This window comes from Cervus canadensis, chromosome 28 (assembly GCF_019320065.1).
Source record: "Cervus canadensis isolate Bull #8, Minnesota chromosome 28, ASM1932006v1, whole genome shotgun sequence".
NCBI lineage: Eukaryota > Metazoa > Chordata > Mammalia > Artiodactyla > Cervidae > Cervus > Cervus canadensis.
This window is the reverse complement of record NC_057413.1, coordinates 40,655,136-40,679,268: the sequence shown is the minus strand read 5'-3', so window position 1 is coordinate 40,679,268 and position 24,133 is coordinate 40,655,136. Positions and strand designations below refer to the sequence as shown.

At 48.9% G+C, this 24,133-nt stretch overlaps 1 protein-coding gene across 2 annotated transcripts in view; it reads left to right on the top strand.

Annotated features, from left to right (window-relative positions):
* Positions 1–2,047: 2,047 nt before the first annotated feature.
* Positions 2,048–24,133, top strand: part of TCP11 (t-complex 11) — an 81,724-nt gene continuing 59,638 nt past the window's right edge. Inside the window, exons 1-4 of one of the 2 annotated variants that reach the window (XM_043450184.1) lie at positions 2,048–9,094; positions 17,038–17,160; positions 17,551–17,676; positions 19,911–20,000. The gene's annotated coding sequence lies outside the window, so the exon portion shown is untranslated. The remainder of the gene's footprint in view (positions 9,095–17,037; positions 17,161–17,550; positions 17,677–19,910; positions 20,001–24,133) is intronic. The other variant, XM_043450188.1, reaches the window with a different exon arrangement.

Genomic DNA, 24,133 nt, shown 5'->3' with positions numbered 1-24,133 from the left:
TTTATTGGAAGGACTGATGCTGAAGCTGAAACTCCAGTACTTTGGCCACCTCATGTGAAGAGTTGACTCATTGGAAAAGACCCTGATGCTGGGAGGGATTGGGGGCAGGAGGAGAAGGGGACGACAGAGGATGAGATGGTTGGATGGCATCACTGATTCTATGGACATGGGTTTGAGTAAACTCCGGGAGTTGGTGATGGACAGGGAGGCCTGGCGTGCTGAGATTCATGGGGTCGCAAAGAGTTGGACACGACTGAGCGACTGAACTGATCCCTTTCCCTCCTGTTACACCATCACCTGGAATAGTGTCTGATACAAGAAAATGCTTAACAAAAAAGAACAAATAAATGGTCAGATGAATAGACTGAATAGATGAATGGATGGGTAAGTGTATGGATTAGATATGTTTGTAAATGAAGTTTTATTGAAACACAGCCACACACATTTATTTACATGTTTGTGGCTCCCCAGAGGTCGAGTGGCCTGCAAAACCCGAAGTATTCACTCTATGGTACTTTACAGAACAAGTTTGCTGGACCCTAGAATGTAAAGACACTTTCTTCCTGGAAGTTGTTATCATTGAGGCAACTTCAAGTGCTGGAGAGGAAACCCTATCACTACTTGTGGCATGAAAAATGGTCAAGAATGGTCTGTGCAGGAAATTGCCAGGATGCTCTTCGAGCCGAAAAAATGCTCTTATGGGGGAAAAGGAGGCGGTGTTAGCAAATGACTGTTACCCTTGCAGAAGTGGTTGAAAGGCAGGCTTTGGAGCCTGAGTTGACTTGGGTTTGCTTGCTAGCTCTGCCGCTTACTAGCTGTGTGACTTCAGACAGGTTCCATGTTCTCTCTAAACTTTAATTGGCTTCTCTGTAAACTGGATGATAAGATCTGCCTCTAGGGTAGTTCAAGGCTCAAACAAGATATTGCATAGAAACTATCTAGGATCTAGGAGCCCTGGCAAATGGTCATTCTGTTTCAATGTGGATACCAAATGTGATTCAGGGTTCAGTTCAGTTCAATTCAGTCGCTCAGTTGTGTCCAATTCTTTGCGACCCCATGGATTGCAGCATGCCAGGCCTCCCTGTCCATCGCCAACTCCTGGAGCTTACTCAAACTCATGTCCATTGAGTCGGTGATGCCATCCAACCACCTCATCCTCTGTCATCCCCTTCTCCTCCCGCCTTCAATCTTTCCCAACATCAGGGTCTTTTCAAATGAGTCAGTTCTTTGCATCAGGTGGCCAAAGTATTGGAGTTTTAGCTTCAGCATCAGACCTTCCAAATCAAGGTTGATTTCCTTAGGATGGACTGGTTGGATCTCCTTGCAGTCCAAGGGACTCACAAGAGTCCTCTCCAACACCACATTTCAAAAGCATCAATTCTTCGGTGCTCAGCTTTCATTATAGTCCAGCTCTCACATCCATACATGACCACTGGAAAAACCATAGCTTTGACTAGACAGACCTTTGTTGGCAAAGTAATGTCTCTGCTTTTTAATAGGCTGTCTAGTTTGGTCATAACTTTTCTTCCAAGGAGCAAGTGTCTTTTAATTTCATGGTTGCAGTCACCATCTGCAGTGATTTTGGAGCCCCCCAAAATAAAGTCTGTCACTGTTTATGTTGTTTCCCCATCTATTTGCCATGAAGAGATGGAACCAGATGCCATGATCTTAGTTTTCTGAATGTTGAGTTTTAAGCCACCTTTTTCACTCTCCTCTTTCACTTGCATCAGCGGCTCTTTAGTTCTTCTTCACTCTCTACCATGAGAATGGTGTCATCTGCATATCTGAGGTTATTGATATTTCTCCCGGCAATCTTGATTCCAGCTTGTGCTTCATCCAGCCCAGCGTTTTGCATGGGCTGCAGCCCATGCGTTTCATACTCTGCATATAAGTTAAATAAGCAGGATGACAATAAACAGCCTTAGCATACTCCTTCCCCAATTTGGAGCCAGTCTGTTGTTCCATGTCCAGTTCTAACTGTTGCTTCCTGACCTGCATACAGATTTCTCAAGAGGCAGGTCAGGTGGTCTGGTATTCCCATCTCTTGAAGAATTTTCCACAGTTTGTTGTGATCCACACAGTTATAAGACTTTGGCATAGTCAACAAAGCAGAAGTAGAACTCTTTTGCTTTTTTGATGATCCAACGGATGTTGGCAATTTGATTCAGGGTTGGTCTCCAGTTATTACTGGCCAATTTCAAATGAGTTTTTGTTCTCAGGTAGCCCTTTGTGGAGAAGACCACCACTGCCCCCACCCCCTTCTTCCTGCAGTTACCTTCTGTGGCCTTCCAAGTTCCATGCTGGTTCTCATCCTGTCCCAACCCTTGCCCCATCCCATCCCACCCTCTGCACTTACACTCTCCCTTCCTCTGTTTTTCAAGTCATTATTGTTCTCTGGGTGTTTCTTGTGAACCCAGACACCTGCCCAAACAGTTCTGCCCCCACAAGGGATCCAATGAGCCGCTGAGGGCCCGTTGGGTGATTTGACAACAGCTCTGGGTTGAGTGGGCACACACTGACCCACAGGTGGCCTCTTCATTCCCAGCCACACTAGACAGCATCACATGCCTGGCGTCACAGGGTTTGACATTCCTGCCACCAGAGAGGCATTCCTTTGTGATTATTCTTACCCTCAGGACGTTCTTCTGTTAAAATGCAGGTAATTCCTGGGAGGAGATCACCTGTGTCCAGGTTCTTATCTTGAGTCACAGCCTCTGAGGTCTTAACTTACCAATGGTCAACTAATTCCTGAACTGTTACAGTCCCAAGTGGGATCCTGTATCTGAAAATGATTTCAACTTTGTGAAGAGAAATATATAAGCAAAGGATCATTTTTAATGTTAAAAAGGGTTAGCAGCTATCATTTCTATTTTACTGAAATGGGTGTTGCAATAAGCCCAGAGGAGTGAATCTCTAAGGGTGGAATTACAAACTACAAAATAAGTTTTAAAATATTTAAGGTGGGGACTTCCCTGGGGGTCCAGTGGCTAAGACTTCCAATGCAGAGGCCTGGGTTCAATTCCTAGTCAGGGAGCTAGATCCTACCTGCCACAGTTAAGAGTTCACCTGCCTCACACACCCTGCAACTAAAGATTTTGCATGTGCAACTAAAGATCCCGCCTGCCACAGCTCAAATCAGAGATCCCAAGGGCCGTAACCAAGACCCAGCATGGCCAAATAAATAAATATTTTAAAAAACATAGTGAAGATGCCAGGGGAAGGTCCTTTCCCTTCCTAAGCCGATTGCCCAGGTGACCATCAACTCAGCCAAGGGGCCAGCTCCCACCCCTGGAGTCTTGGAGTAGAGAAAGTCCTGTTGGTGTGACTGAGCTGTTGATGCTGAAGCTGAGAACCAGGAAGAATCTTAGAAGCCACTTAACATTGCAGGTGAGGAAGTCGAGGCCCAGAGAGAGAGAAAGCTGCTCTCTCATCTACATTGGGGGAGCCTAAGTAGACAGGTAAGCAAGGACTAGTCTCTTGGGCGAGGAGCAGGGTGGCCAGAACGGGTCAAGAGGCATAGGAAGCAAAGCTGTGTTGGGGACTCTGCCCTCCTGGCGGTGCTGGCGCCTCCTGGCCTTCCCCGTGCCCACACAGCACAGAGAGACCAGTCCACTCAGCGCCTGCCTCCAGCCACCCCTCCTTGCCTGGGGCCACTCTGCGAAGGGGAGGCCTCCCATCCCTGCCTCGGCCTGCAGAGAGAAAGTCCGAGACAATGCCACTAAACTGAAAACATCTCTGTCTTTCTCATGGAACAATAGCCATTAATAACCATGGAACTGGAGCAGAAATGGAACGTGAACCCCAGGGGCCTGGGAGCTTGGAGGGTTGTGGGGGTGCAGACGAAGGGACAGAAGGCTGGACCCAGCCTCTCCCCACCGCCTCCTCCCACCACCCACCCGCACTCCAGTCCCAGTGAAGCACTCCTGGTGGCACCTGACTTTCCCACTTGGAACATTGCTTGAACCCCCCACCCACCCGCCACGCTCTGGTGGGGCCGAGGGGTTGCCCAGATGATGCTCCTATCCACTCCTGCAGTGCCCAGGACACACCACACACCAGGAAACCGGGAACTGCACCCAGGGGATGGCTTAAATACCGCCCCCAACACCCCAAACTGGGTATCCCCCTGTTCCCTGCGAAGCCCTGCAAGCCCCCAGCTGGGGAGTGGGCAGGGCTGCATGGGTGACCTGGAGGCCAGTGACCGCCCTGACCCCGGCCCCTCACTGCGGGCACCCCCAGCGTGGGCTCTTTTAGGGGTGGCTGAGGCAACGAGCCCCGCTGAGAGCAGGAGATGACGCATTTTTCTGAGGCCACAAGCCGCTTCTGACGGATCCACCCCATCAGGGAGCAACTGAAACCTCATCCCACCCAGTACGGCTTTTGTCTGCACCACATATTTGTCTTGTTTGGAAGATTTTTGTGGGTTTTCCCGTCTTTCTCCAGCACTCACTGCCCTGAAGCGGATGGAGGCCGTGGTGGGGCTGAGGGAAGGCGACCTGGGGGCTCTGTCTGGTGGTCTGCGGCTCAGTTGGAGGTGGGGGGAGCAGTGTGGTGCCCCCCACAGCATTCCCTGTGCCCCAGACGGGCACTCTGGGCCCAGGCCACACACCTCTTCCCTGGGGATGTGCGCCTCTCCTGGTCTGTCCCTGGATGCGTCCTCTCATCTTTTTTAGCCTCCTCAGTGCCAGCCCCAGCATCCCTTTTTATCCCATCACGTCCCCTTGTGCCAGCCAGCCTGACCCTCGTGATTTCCTGCCTTCCGGCAGCTGTGCACGCTTTTCCTCCCCCTCAGAGCGCCCTCCCCGTTTTTTCCCACCTGTCTGAATTCTGAAGTTGCCATCTCTCCTCCTCCTTGGTGCCCACATGGACTACCTTACCCTTCTGCAGGTTCCCCTCCTTCTGAACTCCAGGAGTGTGTGTTTTCCAGCCCTCGGGTGATCCAGACACCACCCCCCACCTCGATCCCATCTGCTCAGCCACAGGGAAGACAGAGGCCACGGCTTTCATGCTTTGGTTTCTCCCCATCATGCCTGTATAAAGTGATTGATCAGTTAATACGTGTTTATGGCTTCTCAAAGGTTGGCCATGGACTAAATTAGAGAATTTCAGTGATGGAAGAAACTGAATCCAACGACCCACTCAGAACTCAAAATCCTGCCAAAAGATGTCTGGCTTCAGCTTACACGCCTATAGTGACAGAGATCCCACTGTTTCTTGGGGTCACTCATTTCCTCTCCTGATAGCTCTGACCATAAGAAAGTTCTTTCTCATATGATACCTGCCACCTCTGGCTTTCCCCACCCTATTTCAAGCTAGACTACAAAAACCATTCCAATCCCCTTGACTCACAATTATCCTTCAGACATTTGAAGGCAGAAATCTACCTCTGCAGTCTTTCGTCCTAACCCCTGGGGCCCCTACGCTTCGATGACCATGGACTTCAACCTCAGGCTGAGCCTCTCCCCAAACCCTTGCTGAATTGTCATTCTCCTGACAAAATTTCCCCTCTTCCTAGATCAAAATGGATGTCCTAACCTTTCAGATGGGGCTTGACTCCTGTGGTAATTTGAGATGTCTGAAAGGAAGGAGTCCACTTTCTCACCAAGTTAGAACGGCGATTAGACCAGTTGCTTTGTCTGTTTCCCCATTTGTCTTGGCGCAGCCCTACCCACTCCTGAGGAGGTAACTGGAAAACCTGACAACTGCTTCTACATGTTAGTGAAGGATTGGTTTTCCACACACCTCAAAGGCTGTCTCTTAGGTCATTTATATGCATTTTAATATAGGTATTTCAGAGGGAATACCAAATGTTCTAAACCAGAGAGGTGACTCACTGTGGCATTTCAGGCCGCTGAGATATTTTGGGACAAGCGAGCCCTGTGGTGCCTGGCCTGCCTCTCCCTGCTCCTCTGCGGGTGATGGAGAATCTCCAGGGCCCAAGTACATTTGCATCAGGACCAGGCACTTCTCAAGGGGTTGCCCCCTCCAGCCCCCAGCTCCCTTAACCTGCATCAATTATTAGAACTTATGCTTTGCTGCCTGTATGGTTCACATCTTTCTTAAGTGTCCGTGTCTGGTAGCAAATGAAGGACTCCTTGAGGAAAAAACAGGGATCTTAACATTTTTAATCAATGTTCCATATCTTGATCATGGCGATGCATACACAAATGTATGCATTTATTGAAGCTCACCAAACTATATACTTAAAATGGTTGCATCTTGTTGTCTGTGAATTACACTTGGGCAAAGGTGGTTTTTATGTTTTTATTTTGGCAGTGCTAGATCTCCATGGTGGGGCGTGGGCTTTCTCTAGTGGCAGTGTGTGGGTTTCTCTTGTGGCACACGGACTCTCCAGTTGCGGCTCTCAGGCTTCGTTGCCTTGAAGGCATGGGGAATCTTAGTTCCCTGGCCAGGGATTGAACCCACGTCCTATTGGAATGTGGATTCTTAACAACTGCACCACCAGGGAAGTCCCTGAAAGTGTTCATGTCCCTTACAGAGTCCAGAGTCACATCCTGCTCAAACCGCTATTCATGTGCATCTGTGTAGTGGTTCACTCAGTTAAGCTGTACCTAGAGCTATAGCCAAGGGCCGTCTTAGCTTTCCTACCCAACCACCAGCTTTATGTGTCTCCTCAAACACTGTGTCTGAAATAACACTGTATTCTCTGGCCTTGCTTCCAACTGGTCCCTTTACCCCGTGACTCAGGCCCAAATTAAGGAGACACGCCTGATTCCTCACCCAGTCTATCTTGCAGGATTGCTTCAATATGACTGTTACCGTCACTGGTGTGGCAACATTACAGGTCCCTCATACACCAGCTGCCTCACCAGTCTTGCCAGTCACTCACTTTGAGAGTTTAAGGCTTTGAATCACAGTCACCCAAGGTCGACTCACCAGACCGTGGCTGCTGCTCAGAGCCTCCCAGCCACCCTGTTTGGGAAGTCACGGGGCAGTGGTCCTGCCTAATGGGCTGCTGCACCTGGGCCAGGGTGCTAGTCATCTTGCCTGAGTCAGGGCTTAAGGTGTCCTTGGATGCTGGGCCCTGTTTTACCCAAGTGCCTGGCTTCTTTGTGTTGTCCGGAGCTCATGAGTGTTTCCTTAGAAAGGAAGATAGCAGTCACCTGTGGGTAGCAAGATGAGGCGATTTTTATTTGCCTCTTTATGTTTTCCAGTCTATTCTAATGATTCCCAAGTGTGCCTGTCTTGCCTACCAGACTGCAAGCTCCCTGAGGGCAGGGTCTGAGTCCCTCTTCATTATCCTTCACTCTTCTCTGTGTGCCTGGCATATATCTGGTGTTCGACAAATAGTTATGGGCTGACTAATGACTTCAGTTTCATGAAAACTATGGCAGAAGTGTTCTGCACTCATCAAACAGTATCAGGTGTTGATGAGGCTACAGAGAATCCAGGAGGCTTCTGTGCAGCGTGACCTGATCCAGCCTTTTTGGAGGGCTATTTGGCAATATCCCGCCAAGTGGAAAAAGCCCTCCAAAGTCTTTACTCTGGAGATAATGTCTGTTGCTTGTGCCTAAGAATGTTCATGGCAGTGCTGTACGGAATCACAAAAAGCTAGAGGTGACCTATGTGTTCCTCCACAACGGAGAGTGTTGTAGTCACACAGTGGACTATACACAGCATGGACTCAAACACAGCCTCACACAATGATGTGGATTACTCTCAGAAACATAAAGTAGGTCAAAAAAGAAAATGGCAAATAGAGATGTACAGTATGACACCATTTATATGGCCTTTAAATAAATGTAAAACAACACTCTATGTTGTTAGTTATATACAGAAGGTCTCAGGAAAGGCTGAGAGGAGACTCAGGGTCCAGGGTCCAGTTCATCCCTCTGCAAAGGGTTATATATAATATGAATATAGTAAGATACAGAGATATTTGATAAACATTGAATTCAGGAGAATCGTTACCGTGGTGGCAGGGAGCAGAGAGGTACTTGTGCCAAGTAACAGAGGGTTTCACTAGTATTGGCAGAGTGATGTTTTCCAGGTTGAGTGGTGGTGGGCACATGGTGTTTGTGATGTGATTCTGTATTTTGTGGTCATGTTATTGTTGTTCACCGGACATCCGTGGCTCCTTCTCTTCTGAGCACACAGTAGTTTGCACTTTCTGGTGCTCTGTGGTTGAGAGTGACCCTGTGACCAGAGTTGTGAGCTAGACCATTAAATCGCCTTTTCAAGATCCTCCAGCTCTCTCTTTTGCTCCTGACAAGGTCTGAGATGTTGGCTGTTCCATCCGCCTGAACTCCTGCGTGATTTCAGTGAGCAGAGCCCTCTGCTCACCCTTGAAGGATGTGGAGCAGGAGCAGGAAGCAGCAAGTAGCAGAAGCAGAAGTGTGTTAAGCCCCTGAGATATGGGGGTTGTTTGTTACTGTAACATACTCTGTACTATTCTGACTGATACATACCTTTTAGGGTGCTTGAATATTTCAATTAAAAAATGAAAGGAGGGCAAACATCCATGCCTTTTGGGCAAGCCCCAGAATTTGATAAGGAAAGGAAGCAGATGAGAGAAGAAGGCCTGCAAGATTTCATTTCCATTTCAGTTTCCTTAAAAAAAAAAAAAGTCATTTCCTCATATCCTTTTGCTCCTTGAGTGGTAGCAATGGACAAGCTCAGCAATGAATTAGGGAGGCTTCAGGCTGAAGTGCCCTTGGCATCTCATTACACCTTCCTTAGAAACCCATTTAGCTGCCACTGTGCTTTCCCTTGGCCAGGCCTCAGCGTCAGGAAACAAGCCCAGCCGTCACTGGGCATCAGACACCTGCAGGGCAGACTTGGCTTGGCACGTTCTCCAGGCTTCAGAGCGCCCTCCCCTCCCCGAAGCTGCGGGAACATCAGCCAGAGCAGATACCTGAGATCAGAGCAGACAGGATGTGAGGAAGTTCTCGCCTTAGATGCCTGGCAAGAGTGGGGGCCCTGGCTCCCAGGCGCGTGGGGCCGGACGGGACGGCTCCGTCACACAGGCTGGAGCCCACTGACACTTCAAACGGGAGCCTCCTGCCTTCTGGCCTCCGCCTCCGGAGGAAGTGTTCCTGGATTACCTTCACTAGAGGCAGAGGAGGAGCTGCAGGTAATACCTGGATTTCTATGGTGCTTTTCTTCCCGAAGCTTCAAAAGACTTCCCTTTCTCTGATCTCCCATGACCTCCCCCAGCAACAGGGCAAGAAGAGGAAGATTTCCCAGTTCAGGTGGGGAAATGAGGGGGTGGGGGGCAGAGAGAGGAAGCAAAGGGCCTGCAGTCATGGAGCAGGACAAGGATGTGATTCTGGTGGGCGAGGGTGTCGTCTTCAGACCTCATAACCCTGACGCTGGTCCCAGGCCCGTCCTGCTGGGCGGCTGATCTCTCTGTGTGGGCGGTGGCCTCTGTGTTCCTCAGCTGCCCTTGCAGAGGGGTGAGCTGGGCCCGGGGTCCCCACTCAGCCTCTCCTGTGGTCTGAGCACAGAGGAGGGAGGATCCCGGACAGGCTCAGGTCAGCCCCCCGCCCACAGAGCAGTGACGGCAGGTTGGCCCTGAGCCCTGTGGTCCCGCCGCTGGGAGGTCAGGCCAGGGAGGCTGCCAGAACACCAAGGCTGAAGAAGGTCCAGATAACGCAACTGGGGCAGCCTCTGTGGGTGGAAATGACATTTCTTGGCTTTAAATAGCTCCATCTCCGGAGCCCCGGAGCCTCAGCGGGGCTATTAATTCCTGGACTCCCGGGGCTGCCCGGCCCCGTCATTCTGTTTGCACAAGTTGTGTAAGATCTCAGGCATTTTTCCTGCCACCCGTCTCCCCCACCTCCCTTCAGTTCTCCTGTGCGAATTCAACAAGGGGTTAGTTTATTTCTAGTAGCGGGCCTGGGTTTCAAGCTGACCACATACATATTTTGTCCTTCTTACAAGTGACGCGGCTCAAGTCAACAGCAAACTCTTGAGGGTTTTCTTTGTAACCTGGTGTCTCCATCATGAAAGGTAATGTGTATATACATGAAAGGCGAAAGTAGAGGCCCTATCTACGCAGGTATGCATGTGTATGTCAAGTTAATTAATCAATCATTTAATCCTTCAACATATTAATCCCCCAGCTATTTGAGTGCCTACTATGTGTCAGGTACTGGGCTAGTTCTGGATGCATAGGGTAAACCAGAGTCCTCCCTGATAAAACGGCTGTTACCACCTCCATGCATGTTGCCAGGGGTGACTCCTGCCTAGTTATGCATCCCAGTCGTGAGTTCTATGTGTCTCTGAATTCTCTGAATCCTGCTCAGCATCACCAAACCTCTAGCTTAGAACACATGCTGAGAAAGATGAAAAGGAAAAGACAGATAGATACAGCAGTTAGTCAGTGTATAAAATTGACAGGTCATGGTGGCTGACTGGCTGGAGGTGTAGGAATTCATGACAACTCCAAAGTATTCAGCCTAAGGACAGGGGAGACTTGGTAAAAGGCAAGGACAGATGCTTGGACTTGGGAAGGGCCATTTGTCTCAGTTATTGTATTTGTCTCAGAATTGTATTTGCTTGCTGATTAAAGTCCATTCACAGTGGCCTAAGTACATGGAGTTTCTTCTCTTACATAAAAGCCCACAGCTCTAGGGCTGGTGCAGCAGTTCTAATCACTAAGATCCTTTTATCTTTCTGCTCTGTCATCCTCACGTTCTCCTCATGGCCCAAAATAGCTACTGGAGTTCCACTCATTACATCTGAATTCCAGAAAGAGAGAAGGAAGGAGGACAGAAAGACAAAAAAGGTGTACTCCCTTCACCCTGTCAAGGAACCTACCTAGAAATCCTGTCACCCTCTGCTTGCCTCTCATTAACCAAAACTTAGTCACCTGGCTACACCAAGCATCAAGGGAGATGGAGAAATGTAATGTTTTAGCAGGGCGTGTTGCTCAGGGCTGTTACCAGTGAAGGAGTGAAGGACTGACATTGGGAAGCACCCAGCACCTTAAGCAATGGCACTCAACACATGTGTTGACTTGAAATTGAGTTAGCAGGAAAGATAAGGAATTGTGTTTAGGGGCATGAAGAGTCTACAGTGAGGATGAAACATCCTATTCCAAACAGAGAACTGGAACATATATGAAGGGAGGACTGAATACGTAGGTTCTCTAGTTGGCCAGAGAGAGAAAAGAAAACTGTGGCTCAGGTGAAAGCCCACAGCTGATCCTGGGTCAAGAATATAACATGAGGGAAAGAGAAGAAAGAGCAGCTTGCAAAAGAAAAAAATTACAGACTGTCATTTGTCCATTCTCACCGTGTGACGTCATCTAGGCTCCCCCAGCGTCCCAGTCAGTCTGGAGGGTCTTTGAGGGCACACACTGCATTTCTGACCTTGGGGCAGCTTCGGGTACCTGTTAAATACAAATACAGCCTGGTTCTTTCCTGCACCCAGGTTGAGCATTTCACGGACACCCACAGGGAAGACACCTCCATCTGCTCATCTTCCCCCAGATGCACCCTGCTCAGACCTGGCTGACATTTAGACCCTATTTGGGGAATTCTGCAACTGAAGAGTGGGGGGCTACCCTGTGGCGAGGGAGCAGGGGAACAGGAGGGGGCCTCTCCTCATGCTATGTAAACCCTCAAGAAGTTTCTCCCAGAGGATTTAGATCTGTGGTTCTCAACCACATGGGCAATTTTTGCCCTGCAGGGGACATGTGACCAGGCCTGAGAACATTTTTGATTGTTACGACTGGGGGGGTAGGATTGCTATTGACATTTAGTGGGTAGAGGCCACAGATACAGCTAAACATTCCGCAAAGCACAGGACAGCCCCCCACAACAAAGAATTATCCTATTCTTTGTGAATAGTGATGAGGCTGCAAAACCTTCGTGTATATGTGTCTGATTACACAGGAAATTTAAATAATCCCAGTTTTACCCAGACCCACACAATGCTGATTGACATTGAAGCTAAACCTAGGCCTCTGAAAGTCCTACTTAACCACCGGAGGAAAAATTAAAGTTATGCTTATCATAATTGACTACCATTTACTGACCATCTACTATGCCCCAGGTTCTTTACATAAATTACTGTCAAGCTTTTCAACAATTATAAAAGAATCATCATTATCTCTGTTTCACAGATGAGCTAACTGAGGCTCAGGGGGGTTAGTTGACTTGTTCAATAGCACACAGTTAGCAAGTAACCCCAAAGCCCACTCACTTTCCATTCCCCACATGCCTCTTAAATTTGTTACAGTCCTATTACTACATATATCTGCTTATGGTCACATCTTATGAAAGCTCATAATTGGATGTGACAAACAAGGGAACTATCTACTAACGAGTGCACGCATGCTCGGTTGCTTAGCTGTGTCTGACTCTTTGCGACCCGGTGGACTGTAGCCAACCAGGCTCCTCTGTCCGTGGAATTTCTCAGGCAAGAAGACTAGAGTGGGTTGCCATTTGCTCCTCCAGGGGATCTTCCCCACCCAGTGATGGAACCCACATCTCTTGCATTGGCAGGCAGATTCTTTATTCCTGCGCCACCTGGGAAGCCCCTCTACTAACTAGACCATTCCGTTAATCCTAGAACATCCTTCTCCAGTTTTTCCAGGCAAAGGGTATTTTCTGTGCTTAAAGTATATCAAGATGTACCAAGAGGATGCAGTTCTTGGAAAAACAAAGCAAGTGGCCGCCAAGCAGCTGAAAATATGCTCATTTTCAGCTCATTAAGGAGTCAGGCAAGTAGAAATGAACGTAACAGGCAGATACTTCACGATGGTCCCAGGCAACTGATGGAAACCACCAAGCGCCGTCCACCTATGTGGGGAAAAGGGCATCCTCATTCATTGTTGATGGGGACGCTAGGTGTTAGGCATTTTGCAAAAGCAGCCTTCCTATCTTCTAAAAACCAGGGGCACATCGTCACAGCAATCCCACTTCTGGGCACATGCAGCTATATAACGTTAGTTTTAACACATCACCGCTCACAGCGGCAGAAAGCAGAAAACACAGGGGATGACTGTCAGAAGGGGGTGGTTTGATACATTAATAAAGGTGAGTTTTATTGTAGATAAATAACAACAACATTAATTTTTTTAAAGAACTGCTACAACCACTACAGTTCCTATGATAAAGAAAAATATATTCAACAGGATGCTATTTACATGCATTCGTGTATACCTAGATATATATATAGAGAGATCTGCATAGGCTCCCTCGCTGAGGTCGCAGTTGTGTCTACCACTTTGCTATCCCATCAATTGTAGCCTGCCAGGCTCCTCTTTCCATGGAATTTTCCAGGCAAGAATACTGGAGTGGGTTGCCCTCTCCTACTCCAGGGGATCTTCCCCACCCAAGGATGGAACCCGAGTCTGTTGCACTGGCAGGCAGATTCTTTACCACTGAGCCACCTGGAAAGCCCCATGCTTATATGAACAGGGAGAAGAATATAGAGAGGTCCGTTTTGGGTTCTTAATACGGGTTTCCTGGGATGAAGATGCTTCTAGGGTGGGGACCAATGAAGAGTGAAGAAAAAAAGGAAAAGAAAAAAAGAGCAGACTTGAACATAATGTGTGATACGACCAAACAGTATATGCCCTTAATTGCAACATTCATAAATGTAGAGGTACGCATATGTTTAAATGAAACTTTAAAACGTTTAATTCTCCAGCGGGCTGAGCTGCGGAGGAGGCAGTGGACTTTCCGCCGCGGAGCTCTTGGCTCGGCTCCCCGCGGGCTGGCGGCGGAGGCTGCGCGCGCCCGGGCGGCGAGCGGCTGGCGGCCCGGCGGGTCCCGGCGCCTGCGGGCGCGCTGCCCCGGCACCGCGTCGGGGACGCGGAATCCCTCACCTGGAGGGCGGCAGACGCCGCCCGCCCCGGAGACCGCGCGGGGATTTTCCAGTGGGGGCGGAGGCTCCTGAAAGGCGCCTTGTCGGCCGGCCAGGGGAAGAGACGGTGCGGACTGCGAGACCCGGGGCAGGGGGTCACCCCCAGGGCCGCGCCTCGGACCCCCTGGCCGCTCGTCAGCCCTGACAGTAGGCAAGAGGCCGGAAGCTGAGCGCAGGGGCGAGCGGTACGTGCAAGGGGGCTGGGAGCTCGCGTCCAGCTGGCTGCAGAATTTGTGCACAGAATTGTGCGTCATTGTAGAGACCAGGAGTGGCTTGGACCCGCCCTGGGAGCTGTCTGTGTTCGTGGCTCCTTCGCCCTGGGGCCTAACACTGTGCCTGGCACTTTACATGGCGTGTAAAAAAGCACTATTTGCGTGGTGAACGACAGGGCCTTCAGCAGGCACTGTTGGGAAGCGCCCCCCTGACTCCAACAGCCCCGTCCTTCCTCCAGAACCCTGGGGGCGTTCCTGTTCTGGCGGCGTCCTACCTAATGGGCTTGATCATTCTGCCTCTCTCAGCCTGCTCCTGCTCCCCACCCCACCCCGATGCCACCCTGAGCACAGGGATCTAAGGGACAAGTTTGACCACTTACTGTCCAACACACAGTAGGTTATCTGTCACTGAAATTTACTACGGCAGGGCAGAGGAAGAGGACATTTGAGTGAGTGGTTCTCTCCACGTCCTTTGAATGGAAAATCCAATTAGGTCTTAGATATTCTGCTGTCCTTACCAAGAGGGGGAACTAGAAATATAGCCTGAGCTCTGGGCCTGGGGGCAGGATGTGATGTGACAAAACTTATAGCTTAAAAAACAAAACTAGAGCACAAAGTTTAAAGGTAGAGTCAAGAGGGCCAAGAAGCCTCTCCCATTCCCTTGCCCTGGGCTGTTTGCCAGGAGAAAGGAAAATGCTTCCAGAAAGCCCAAGTTGGGGTTTAGCATCTCCAAGGGAAAAATTTTCTACCTGGAACTAAAGCAAGAACTAGGCTGCAACCCAAAATCTTCTAACTTCCACTGTGACTAGAGAATTGCAAGAGAGAAGCAACAGGGAGGTGTGTGGGAGGGTGGGGTGGGGTAGGGGTAGGGATGGGAATAACACTGGACTTGGGGGTCACGGTCTGGACTGAGCCCTGGTCTCAGCTACTTGGTGGCACAGTGGTAAATAATCCACCTGGCAATGCAGGGGACAAGAGACACAGGTTGAATCCTTGGGTTTGGAAGATCTGCTAGAGGAGGAAATGGCAACCCACTCCAGTATTCTTGCCTGGAGAATTCTATGGACAGAGGAGCCTGGCGGGCTGCAGTCCATGGGGTCACAAAGAGTCAGACACTGCTGAGCAACTGAGCCCACATATGCACACACACATTCAGCCACTCAGATTAGCCCCTTAGCCTTGGGAAAGGTCCTTGACTTCTCTGAACCTCAGTTTCCTCATTTCTAGCCTAAAAACAATAACCCATTTGATTCATATGACGATCTACTAAGGGATGGATGAGTACCCATCTCTGAGGACCTGCAGCAGGTCCTCAGCTAAAGGCTTCAAGTCAAAAAGATATTTGCATGGCAATGTTCATTGCAGCATTATTTACAACAGTCAAAGGTGGAAACAACCCAAATATCTATCAATAGATGAATGGTTAAACAAAATGTGATATATCCATATGATGGAATATTATTCAGTTATCAAAAGGAACAAAATTCTGATCCATGCTACAACACGGATGAACCTTGAAAAGATTATGCCTAGTAAAAGAAGTCAGGCACAAAAGGATAAATCCTGTATGATTCCACTTGTATGAGTCTCCTAGAGTAGACAAATTCATAAAGACAAAAAGTATTAATAGAACAGAAGTTACCAGGGGCTGAGGGGAGGAGAAATGGATAGTTACTGTTCATGTGCAGTTGGATCTGACTCCCTATGGACTGTAGCCCTCCAGGCTCCTCTGTCCATGGAATTTTTGAGGCAAGAATAACTGGAGTGGGTTGCTATTTCCTCCAGGGGATCTTCCCGACTCAGATCAAACCCACGTCTCTTGCATCTCCTACATTGGCAGGTGGATTCTTCACCACTAGCGCCACCTGGGAAAAGTGAAAGTGAAAGTCACTCAGTCGTGTGAGACTCTTTGCAACCCCATGGACTATACAGTCCGTGGAATTCTCCAGGCCAGAATACAGGAGTGGGTAGCCTTTCCCTTCTCCAGGGGATCTTTCTAACCCAGGGATCAAACCCAGGTCCTCCACATTGCAGGCGGATTCTTTACCAGCTGAGCCACAAGAGAAGCCCAGTTACTGCTTTGGGTACAGATTTTCTGTTTGAGGTGATGAAAACCTTTTGGAAACAGATAGTGGTGATGGTTGCATAGCAGTGTGATGATACTTCATGAGTTATGCCATGAGTCATGCACTTAAAATAGTTAAAATGGCAAATATTATATGTATTTTACCACAGTAAAGATCTTTTTAAAAAAGTGGGGGATGAGGGGAACCTGTTTGTGAAAATTCTGTTTTTAGCAGCACTTTTGTGGTAGTTCCCAACTGGACGCAGCTCAAATGTCCATCTACAGTAGAATGGGTGAAGTATTGTCTGTTCACATACTGGGATGCTAGGCAGTCTTGAGAATAAATGACAACCACACACAACAGTCTGGGTGGATCTGACAGACGTGATGTTGAGTGAAAGAAGCCAGACACGAAAGAGAATGTCCTGTATGATTCCATTTATGCGAAGTTCAAAAACAGGCAAAATGAATCTATGGTGCTAGAGGTCAGGATAGGGTTCCCCTTGGGGAATGATTATTAGAGAGTGCACAAGTGGATTTCTGGGGGCTGGCAGTGTACTTGGTAACTGATCTAGATGCTGTTACCTGATTGTGGTCACTTTGGGGAAATTCTCCAGGCTATTTTACACTTATCATGTGTGTTCTTTTCTATATATATGTTTACTTCAACAAAACATTTTTTTTAAAAAGGATCCTTGTTCATGTCCTGAATGGTGAATGGGAATGGTGAACCAGAAAGTCAAGCTACAGAAGCCTGATTTATACGCTTAATCTGTGCCAAGCCAGGGAGACTACGAAGCCAGATTTGTAATTCTCTATGCTGCTTGCAATTTGTACTGCTCCCACCTCCCCCTCCCCATCCCCAGGCCCCATGAGCTGTAACCAATTAGTCTTGAAATCTAAATAGCCGACTTTCCACAGCTCACGCTGCCAGGGACCTGGAGGGGAAGGAGGTACGCCCCAGCAACAAGGAGAGGCCCTGATCCTCAAACTCACAGCCTGTGGAGCAGAACCCACCAGCCCGCCCCACTCCGGGACTTGCAGGTATATGGTAGGCACCCAGCAAATACTTGTGGATGGACTGAGTGTCATCAGAATTCTTCAAGTGCACCCCTGAGATCTGACTGCCCCCAACATCAGGGAAGGACTTTTGGCAGCCCCTTGGGGAGTTGCCTGCGAGGACTTGGGGCCTGGGGGGTCTAGAGAAAAGGTTGCCCCTTCCTCCAGCATCGGGAGCCCACTGCCCAGCTGGCCTCCCGGACGCTGTGAGGAGAGCTGATACAAACGCCTGACTTGGCCCTGGCTGACCCAAGGTGACTCCTGGCACCAAACAACCTGGCAGGTGGGGTCTAGGGGAGGGGATAATTTATATTTATGCCTGGTGACAAATTGCTAAATAATAGATCTGGCTGGGGCTTCGGTTTCTCTCCCCAGCAGCTTGACCAAAGTGTTGGCCTGTTGACTCAATCAGCAAGCTATTTTGGCCCTGTGGGGACCCAGAGCTTGGTTTCTGCTCCAGGAGGCCTTCCCCTTTCTCCCGCGTGTTTGGGCTTCCCCCAGGTTGGTGTTTGTGTGTGTTTGTTTGTCTGCCTGTCTGGGGCCCTGAGGGTTGAAGGCAGCCTGGGCCTCTGCCAGACTCCAGGTTTTTACATGGCCTGGGGCACGTGGCCCTGGGGAAACGGACTCCTGCTTGCACGGGTATATCTCATGTGTATTTGGTGAACAAAGCAGCTGCGTCTCTTTCTCTTTGTCCCAGTAAATGCTGTCCTCCCGCTCCTTCCGTCCCCATCTGCCTTTCTCCCCACAGAAAGCAGTCAGCCGCTCTTGGTATTAACAACAGCAGTAGCAGCAACATAAGTCCTCACGTGGGAACAGTGTTCATGGTTTATGAAACCCTTTCACAGCAGCATAGCAGTTGACCCTCCCATAGTCCTCGGTTTGGGGCTGAGGCTCAGGGCGGTTTGGGGATTTACCCAAGGTCATGTACTCATAAGAGTCTATGTGGCGCAGTCGGTTCCCTTGTTCGGCTGTTAACCGAAAAGTAGGTGGTTTGAGCCCACCGAGGGATGACTGCCCCTGTGATCTTTTGGGGCTATCCTGATAGCTCAGTTGCTAAAGAATCCGCCTGCAATGCAGGAGACCCTGGTTCGATTCCTGGGTCGGGAACACCTGCTGGAGAAGGGATAGGTACCCACTCCAGTATTCTTGGGCTTCCCTTGTGGCTCAGTTGGTAAAGAATCCACTTGCAATGTGGGAGACCTGGGTTTGATTCCTGGGTTGGGAAGATCCCCTGGAGAAGGGAAAGGCTACCCGCTCCAGTATCTTGGCCTGAAGAATTCCATGGACTGCCTAGTCCATGGGGTCACAAAGAGTCAGACACAACTGAGCAACTTTCACTCATATACTCATAAAGGACAGGGCATATCTTTTGATTTCTGGTCCCATCTTCTCTTCCTTGATCCAAGCAGCCCCCTTGCCTTTGGAGACTGGGGCAGAGGCTGCTAGCTGCCACCATAAATCCATTCCCCCTTCTTCCTTAGCAACAGACCCTCCATTTTATTCAAGGTAACATCATGCTCAGGCTAAAGAAACATTCCTAGCCTCACTTGCAGCTGTGGTTTGTAGGCAGGAACTTCAGGAAAACTCCTTAAAAAGGGGGCATGGGCCCTTTTTACCTTGTCTCACTGCCTGGAATTCAGTGATAATGGCTGGAGCTCAGTGGCCATTCTGGACAATGAGGTGACCTTGAAGGTAAAAGCCATGTACTACGATGGTAAAGCAGAAGTAGAGATGGGCCCTGGGTCTTAGATCACCAGAGAACTGCTATGCCAACCCAGACTTCCTACCTTCAGATTTCTTTTACACGAGAGAAATTACCTTCTATTTTGTTTAAGCCACTGCTATAGGTTTTCTGTTTGCAGCCAAGTTGAGTCACTCCTGATTCAGGGACCCCATTTCTGGTGATACACAGTCTCTCCTGCACCCCTTCCTGCTCACTCACTTGGAATGTAGAGGGCTCTCTCCTCACAGTTGTCAGCTCTCATAGTTTGTATATGCTGGGCCTGGGTCATGAGAGCTACCCCAGGCAGGCACCTCTCTGGGTCCCTTGAACCCACTGAGAATTCTAGAGAACAAACACATTGCAGAGTTTCTTCTGTTAGTTCCTATAGCCAAGTGAAACCACTGAAGGAGGAGAACACCTGAAAATTCCAAGCTCCTGGCAAATTGTCTAGATTGGATTCTTCTGAGGGCCGGTTGACAAATATACTTCCAACTACCCTTCATCCCTCTAGGCTTCCAGAGAGTGGAACAGAGAGTTCATCATTTGGCCGCTACTCATCTGCACCCCTGCCCCCCGAGAACCATAAAGTGCATGCATTCATAGTCCCTGTCACGTGACTCTACCCATAAAACGTTTTGAGCATCCACTCCTAGTAGATGCATGTTTGCTGACTGAAGAATTACAGACTCACGCCTGTTAGTCTGCACGTGTGGAGCTGTGCGTAACTGAACACCCAGGCGGCGACGGCTGACCTGAGCACCTTGACTGTCTGGGGAGGGTGGGCTCAGCTTGATGCATCAGATCACGGATGTCTTTAAGGGCTGGGCTCCGCCTGGCTTCGTGAAGTTCCCCCATCCTTATTATGTTGGCATTTGCCCTCAAGTCTGCCTCTTCAAGGTCATGTGTTAACATGGTGTCTGCCTTCTCAGTAGGACAAGGTGGGCCAGGGGCAGTGCCAGCCTGCCATGCTCTGGCACCTTCCGCTTTCTAAGAAACAAAGTGTCTTTTCCAGAAACCTCTGGTGAAGGTGTCCTTATGCCTCCTTGTCCAGCACTGGGTCGCATGGCTTCGTGGGTCACAGAGGAGTCTGAGTAGTTACCAGGTAACAAGGGAAAAGGGAGGTGGGAATGGAATGGCTGTTGGGTGGTCATCCCATAGGGTCTGCAATGCACGTGTACTACTGGGCTAATGTATTAGTAAGGTATATGATAAGATCTACGTTAAAAATAGGGATTTTAAAAGCATGAGATAGGGACTTCCCTGGTTTTCCAGTGGTTAGGACTCTGCCTTCCACTGCAGGGTAAATTGGTTCAATCCCTGTTTGGGGAACTAAGATCCCGCAAGCTATGAAGCTCAACCAAAAATATTTAAAAAAAGAAGCATGAGATTAAAAAAATAGAAATTCTAATGTTACTTCCCACACAATTCCTGGGGCACAAGCACCCACTTTGGAAACCGTCTCTGCAGCCAGAAAGACCTGAGTTAAATCCTGGCTCTGCTACTTATTAACTGCAGCCTTGGCAAATTCCTTAATCTTTTCAAGCCTCACTTTACTCATTTGTAAGATGGGGATAGTAATGGAATCCATCTGATAGGGTTTTGCAACAGTGCCATGTACCTTTTAAGAAAACAATATTAGAATAATAAGATGTCTTCCTTCGACATCAGCTTCCCATTTACGGGCAAGGGATGGTGGTGGGGAGAGTTAAAATTTTGAAACTATTGAAAGCAACAGTGAGTCCTCAAAGAACATTTTGATTATGCCCGTCATTTAAGTATCTAGGTGTTTTTCATTGCTAAAGCTTTTGAGCCACATTCTGAGGATTCCTACCTACCAGGGCACAGGACCAGAGTCCTGCCAATATTTTCCTAGCATTGCCACTCCCTGCTGCAAGCCCCTGGTTTCATGAGTCCACTCTCTTGGCCTCAGTTTTCTCAGCTGCAGCCTGGGAAGATTGGGCTAGAAGGTGTCACGCCTGTCCCTTCTCCTTCAGTTTAGGGCATCCCCTTTGTCAGTTCCAAGCAGTCCATCCTAAAGGAAATCAGTCCTTGGTGTTCATTGGAAAGACTGATGCTGAAGCTGAAACTCCAATACTTTGGCCACCTCATGCGAAGAGTTGACTCATTGGAAAAGACCCTGATGCTGGGAGGGATTGGGGGCAGGAGGAGAAGGGGACGACAGAGGATGAGATGGCTGGATGGCATCACCGACTCGATGGGCATGAGTTTGAGTAAACTCCGGGAGTGGGTGATGGACAGGGAGGCCTGGCGTGCTGCGATTCATGGGGTCACAAAGAGTCAGACACGACTGAGCGACTGAACTGAACTGAACTGAACTGAACTGAACTTTGTCAGTTCTGGCTCCTGTGGCGTCTTTCTGCCTGGTGTCTCCCCACTCCCACTCCAGTCCCGAAGCCCCGAGGTCCTGCCTCTTGTGGCTTGCCCTCCCTTTCCCTGACCTCTGGTAATTCTGCCCTTTTGAAAGTGTTCTCTATCCCAGCGTCCTATGAGACTCCAAGTCCCTCTAGGGAGAAGCCAGAATGAAGGTCTGGTCTCTGCTAGAGGTGAGACCTGGTTTCGAGTTACTTTCTGCCCTAGATTTAGAGCACTTGCAGTGTGCAAGGTCATGTCCTAAGGTCTTCATATGCTTGGAGGTGGCTGCTCTTACCGTCATCATCATCATCATCATCAATGCCATTTTTAAAAAGAGAAGAATGTGGCACAGAGACGTTAAGTACTTTGCCCAAGGTCACACAGCTGGCAACGGGCACAGCTGCGTGTTTTCCCAGGCACTCTGGCTCTAAAGCCCATGCTTTTAACCACTGTGTTAGACAATATCTGATCTCTTTGTCTCTTGTGATTTTGGGTTAGTTATTTAACCTTGTCCTTTTTGTAAATGTGGAGCCATTTGAGAGTATATTACAGACATCATGTCACTTCACCCTAAATATTTCCGTGTGTCTCTACCTGGCATTTTTCAGTATAACCTCAGCACCTCATCCATTTAGGAAATTTGACACTGATACAAAGCTATCATCTAATGTAATGTTTATCTTCAAATGTCCCTGTCTCAATAATGTCCTTTGTGGCTTTTCATTTTTTCAATATAGAGTCCAGTCAGGACCACACACAGGGGGAATTTCCTGGCTGTCCAGGGGTTAGGACACTGTACTTTTACTGCCGAGAGCATGGGTTCAATCCCTGGCCGGGGAACTAAGATCTCACAAGTCACATGGCGCAACCAAAACAAAACAAATCCAAAGACTACACATTGTATTTAGTTATAATGTTTTAAACACTTTTTTTTTATTGAGATATAATTCATATGCCGTAAATCTCACCCTTTTTAAAAGTAATTTTATTGTTTTGGCTGTGCTGGGTCTTTGTTGCTGTCTAGTTGTGGTGAGCAGGGGCTGCACCCCAGTGGTGGGGGCGGGTCTCTCACTGCAGTGGTCTCTCTCGCTCCAGAGCCAGGGCTCGAGGTGCACACACTTCAGTAGTTACAGGGCACGGGCTCAGCGGTCGCGGCTCCCGGGCTCTAGGGCACGGGCTCAGGAGTGTGGCTCATGGCTTACTTGCTCCTTGGCATGTGGAATCTTCCTGGACCAGGGATTGAACCTGTGTCTCCTGCATTGGCAGGGGGATTTTATACCACTGAGTGAGCCACTGGGGAAGCCCCAAAATTCACCCTTATAAAGTGTACAATGCAGAGGTTTTTTGTTTTGTTTTTTTTTTTTTAAGTGTATTCACAAAGTTGTGCAACTGTTACTATTTTCTAATTCCAAAAAATTTTCATCATTCCCCAAAGAAACTCTGTACCCATTGGCAGTCACTCCCCATTCCCCTATAACAACCACTAATCTATTTTCTGTCTCCATGAATTTATCTATTCTGGGCATTTCATATACATGGAATCATATAATCTGTAGCCTTTTGTGTCTTGTTTCTCTCAGCATGTTTTCAAGGTTCATTCATGTGATAGTGTGGATCAGAACTTTGTTTTTAAGGCTGAATAATATTCCCTCATATGGATATACCACATTTTGTTTATCCATTTATTTGTTGATGGACACTTGTGCTGTTTCTACTCGTTGGCTGTTATGAACGTTTTTGGGGTCCAGCCTGTTGCTGTGCAGAATGTTCCTCCATTTGAATTGTCTGATTAGTTTCAGGTTCACTGTAGCTGTTTTCATAGCCTCACAAATGACTTTCCTTCTCTGCTGAGCTCAGCCGGGGCCTCTATCTCTGCCCAGCCTTGTTGCTGGCAGGTGGAACAGCCTGTTGGAGGCAGAGCTCCTCGCCTCCCCAACAAAGCGGCGCTGTGCTCATGACCACTGCCCGCAGTCCCTGCCACTGCCATCCCTGCCCTGTGGGCACAGAACCTCAGAGTTATTTCAGGCCCTTTCGTGGTAGACCTGGCCTGGGAAAATCTGAGGTCCTGGCGGCTGGACACAACTGCCTTCCTCAGAAGCGTGAAGGTCATTCCCTGGGCTTGGCTTCTTTGGTCTGGTGGTCCAGCCCCTTGCTTCTGGTTCCCACTGACCCCCAGCAGTCACCCCCTGGCAACCAGTGCAAGGGTGCAGAATACACATCACTGGGATGGGCTTCCTGTTGACAAACGTCGACTTGTGGCATCGGGTGTGGTTAAGGCTCAAAAGAGCATCTATCTAAAAATGGGCCCTTTCTGCTCAATGGACTCAGAGCACGTGTGTCTTTGAGTCATTGCTGTTTCCTTCACGTGGGCAAAGATGACCTTTCTTCCCCTGCTGGTTTCCTCTGTGCAGCCCCAGGAGTCCCACAGCTATGAAAATCTGGAGTCTCTTCCCTCCTGGACCTCTTCCCCAGATTAACAGCTCAGCTTTCCTGGCAAAATCCACAGCCTAGCTGGGACTGGTGCTCCGTAGCTGTTTGTTTTTCTCTTTAGGAGCAGAATGAGGTAGGACTTCTGAATCACCTCCTGACTCGCTGTGTGGCTTTGAACAAGCCACTTGACCACTCTGTGCTCCTGTTTTCCCAGTTGGAAATGAGAGAATGGATGATGCCATTCTTCGCAGCATGTGAACACAGACTGAGGTTTGTTTATGGGTGAGACCATGGAGCAAGTGACCAGGATGGGGTGAACCTCCTTTGGAGATGCACATGTTTAACAATAGGTCAGATCCCCATTTGGCCATCCTGGTAGATAAAGAGGTGGTTGTAGAAAGAGTATGAGCTTTAGGGACAGATATTCCCAAG